The sequence below is a fragment of the Plodia interpunctella genome, chromosome 25 (genome assembly GCF_027563975.2).
Source record: "Plodia interpunctella isolate USDA-ARS_2022_Savannah chromosome 25, ilPloInte3.2, whole genome shotgun sequence".
Taxonomy (NCBI): Eukaryota; Metazoa; Arthropoda; class Insecta; order Lepidoptera; family Pyralidae; genus Plodia; species Plodia interpunctella.
Window position 1 is genome coordinate 4,911,487 of NC_071318.1, and position 4,792 is coordinate 4,916,278.

Consider the following 4,792-nt stretch of genomic DNA (forward strand, 5'->3'; position numbering starts at 1 on the left):
CTTACTCCATTTACTTACAAGTTCGCTGAGTGACATTGAGGGACGCTATTTTGTCATGTTTAATTCATGAGACGAGAAAGCAACTTCAAGAAAAACATGTTTTAATTGGATGTTTTTCTCTTTTGGGACATTTCAGCTGAACAGACTGGTTTTATCGTAACAAAGCTAGTTTTTCTAAACACGAATTGTTTTCCTTGTCATATTATTTATGTGGTAATATCATAAAAAATACTAATATTACATAAACTCTGATGACGGTTTCAGAGTCTGTTCTCTTGACGCACATATAGCGGGCATTGACGAATTAGAATTATCATGTGAAAAACCCATATCAATACTCGATCGATACGATATCTTTCCGTCTCTGTCCCCGGTGGTCCCTGTCTGACGTCTACCTTTCTCGGCGCTTATTAGGTGCCAATGCTATTATCCTTAGTCACCTCGTATGGCGGTACAACTACGGGAGAATATTCTGGGACGGGAATCACATGCCTTTTTGCTTCCTATGTGGTGTTAATGCAAGAAAATTTATGATTTTGGTTAGATAGCTTAACGGGAGGATCGAGCAACGACAGGGATGATATGCGTGCCATGGTCCGACAGCTAGGGATGCCGACGACCGTGCGAAATGGAGACGAAAATCTAGGAAAGCGGATCCTAGGCTCCAACGCTCAACGGCTAAGGGAGCGGCTAAGGGAGGAACCGGTATCATTCCCAAAGAGGATTCACGTTTAGGCGGGCAGCCGGTTGTAATATCACAGCCGAATCTGCAAAATTTCCAGGTTTTTTACGGTGACCCCAGATTTCGCGGCGTCACAACCCCGAACGAAACCGGGAACATCCGGAGATGAGAGAGAAACCTTCGTTAATAAATTGCCTAAATAACAGTGAAAACTGCACCAAAATCGGTTCCCGTTTTTGAAAAAACGAAGCTTAAAAACAAAGACACGACGAGCTTTGTTTTATATGTTGTAATGCTATCAATAGCCGAGAAAGAGACAATACCATTAAAGACGCATAAGAAACGCCATTTTAAACCACTTAATCTCAATCGAAATACGTTAAGGATGAGACAGAATCCCAGATAATTGTTTCCCGACTCAGTTTTAAGGGTTCTTTGTTAGCCACCATCTTTTATGCGAACTCTTTTAACAGTAACAAGATTAATTGGAAGATTTGTATAGACGAAGAAAGGGATTTACGTTTTCGGGGAGGGATTGTGGTATTTTATAAATATTTTTTCCTGCTTTTCTTATCGAGTTGCAAGGTCAATCAACTACATACCTTGATATCAAAATTTCTAAAACAAATTGATAGTATTTTTTTTTTTATTTGATTATAAATTTTTATGTGGTGGTTCTTAGGTGTGTTTGATCAAAATCGGTTCAGCCGTTCAAAAGTTGTAGCGAAATGAATATTGAAAGTCGGGGTTTTTTTAATTTGTCTAACAAATAAACTTGTAATGGCTGATCAATATACGCCGGCCTCTCACATGAGGGTCATGGGTTCGATTCCAAACGCGGTCTGTTATTTGTATATGTTTTTATATAATATTTGTCTGTGTTTATTGCTGTATTGTGCCTTCTGTGTCCATCGAACCGGCCATAGATCAACAACAAAAAAATTGTGTGGGTCGTTGAGTGTTGTCCATTTAATTTTATCCTTGCCTTTCATAAATATTCGCCGTGTGATGAAAAGATTCTTTGATAGATAACATTTCAAACACAGCAACGATCTAATAAACACAATTACCCATTTTACCTTGACTGAAAATCGAACCCAGGTCCTATAAATTCCGAAACAGTTTATCGCTACGCAACAAAGGTTATATATATAGTAACTTCATAATGAACTCTCAAAAGCTACCGAACCACGTGATGGACTAACGTGATTGCCACTCGTACGTAATTGTATTTTTCCCAAGTTTTCCGGAGTTTTCCTAACGCGGGAAAAGTTTCCCATCTATCGAATAAGCCTCCACAAAACCTCTTTACTTGCTCCCGCCTCTAAATCAATAAACGAAACCCACTTTTCGGGAAGTCGGTGTTGCAGGAAAACCACGGTAAGTTCGAAGTAGGACTAAAATCTAAGTTAGTGTTCATTTTTAAACGGATATTATAAGTTTGACCGCTAAGTGTGTCTGTCTGTGTACGTGGCACCGTAGTCATCAACGGGTGAACCGATTTGAATGCGGTTTTTTTTATTTGATAGCTAATTTATATGCTTTATGGTGGTATAATTTATGGTGGTTCTAATATATGTTTGATCAAAATCTCTTCAGCCGTTCAAAAGTTGTAGCGAAATGAATATTGAAAGTCGGTGTTTTTTATTATTTGTCTAACAAATAAACACGTGTGTTTATAATTCGGAAGCGTTGGCTTTGTAACTTCAATTTAGTTAGACACTAATTATGTAGCCAAATATCATTTGAGTATGTTGATTGCAAGTGTCTAGATTTTTTTATGTGAATTTTTATATGTGAAAATAAAGACGGCTGAAATACAAAGGTTAACTTTTTCAACGACATGGCTGGTAAAAGTTAAACAGCTAAGTGCATGTATTAAAAACAAAAAACAATAGACATATTTTGAGTTTGTATATACCTACCACCATATCAAATCTTTTCTTCCCATAAGGATAAATTGAAGTCAAACGAACTCAAAAGTCAAGATATTTCCCAGGAAGTAAAAAAAAAATTGTCGCCTACATTGCTGGTTTTTCATTGCGGAGCTCTCATACAAACCACGCAATGTTCAATCATTCGTGTCGCCATGGTCACAATTTGCTAAAGATAAGGAAAAATACGAATTTGTATCATTACGAGTATATGTTTAACAGTCTTACAGAATGCGAGATAAGAGAATGACTGAGATTTTAATTCATTACTTTTAAGAAATGAAATTAACGCGGGCGTATCCGCCGTCAAAAGCTAATAGGAAATAAATCCTAACTACACACAGGCGAACCAGAATTAAAAGTAACCCATATCACGTACAAACTTCGTAAACGGGAGCGAAGTAATCAACTTGCAACCTGATTTTCTGTGTTCCTAACATCATTCCTTGGAGACATAAGTCCAGTAATTGAATATTACGACTCGAAAACTTCCTAATTTATTTTACGATATTACGATACGATTGATTTTACTTTTTTTTTTGGACTAATTTTTGGTTTTGGATTAATTTTTGGTTTCTACCTCAGTCGTATACGTAAAGCATCAGCGATTTAAGAGACATGTTCGCTTTTAACGTTAAAACCCTCAATTGTACTGATATATTTTTGAAAATTTTTGTCTCCTTTTTATATGGTGTTCTTTTCACTGCCTGCAACAGCCTGCTTTTTGAGGTTTTTAGTTTTTCCTTTTGCGGATTCTTCTTCATTATCGTATTTTCTCATGGATGAGGGTCATTACGTGGAATAAAACACACATAACAACTTTCTTGGCACTATTAATGGAGTGTTTTGCTATTGTCTTCTCCATTTCACACAATTTTATCAACCAGTGTGCAGGTTTCCTCACGATGTTTTCCTTCACCGGAAGCAAGTGGTGGTCTATGAAAACTACTGTACATAAGTCATATTGGTATACAAACTAATGTGGCACACGTAGGATTCGAACATGGGACCTCTTGATGCACAGGTGTTAACCATTACCAATGCCATTAATCCTTTTTCACTGTTACTAGAACACGTCGGTAACCACCAAGGTTCATCGCCCGCGAAGCCTATTTCTAGATAGATCAATACACACAAATCTAAATTAACTTTATCTTGGAACCTATCCTCACATCTATACTAAAGTTATTAATCTATCTGCACTATCTAGGTACTTCTAGATAGATATAAAAACATTATTTGTGACAATTACAGACATAAGAAATAGAAAAATACATAGAAGCTATTTAATTATAAATTGAGTTTGAAAGAAATTTCTCATATTGCAACAAAATCTTAGGATTTGCCGAAAGGATTAAGGCTTTTTCACATAGTTATTAAAGTTTCTTATATGGTAATCCTATTTTGTACTACCTATATTGGAACTTGGAATAACAGTCACGAGACTGAAAAATAAACTGAAGCAAGTCTTCCTCGCAATTTCCCGTGTATAACGATTTAAACACAGTATTTTATATTCCTACCCTATATTGCAAAACGTTCAGGCTGTCAATCCTATTTCCTTTTTTAAATATTAATTCATCTTTTCGTCGTCCATAATTTGTAAAAATGTATTTACTATTGGTTCTCGAAATATAAATGTATAAGAATATCCGACTTCTTGACAGGCCGGCAACACTGCATGATACTTGTTCCTAGGCACCGGTAATAGTCATGTCAGATGCCTTTACGCAACTTTACGCGTTTATAGTCGTATATTTTTTTTTTTATTTGGGACAATAAATTGCAGTACAATTTTTAAATTACTCTAACTTACAATTTACGTTTAAAGTATTTTTAATTGTACGCCTATAACACTGTCCACGGATTGAATACAATAAAATGAAAACACTGCGAGGACTTGGAAAATACAAATATGTGTCTGTGAAGACTTATGTGTGCATATTTTGTAAGTAGCAACTTTTAAGTCTTCACAGACACATATTTTTACAGCAGTAATAAGTTTTACTGTGTTTTATTACAATAATATTGTGACACTATGTCCCGCCAATGGTAATACAAAATTATATTACAAAAATTAAAATACAATGTACATGCATTAAAAAAATATTTAAAGTTATATTCATATATTAATTCATATGTTAGTAAAATGTTGTGTTAGCAATAAAACACTCGA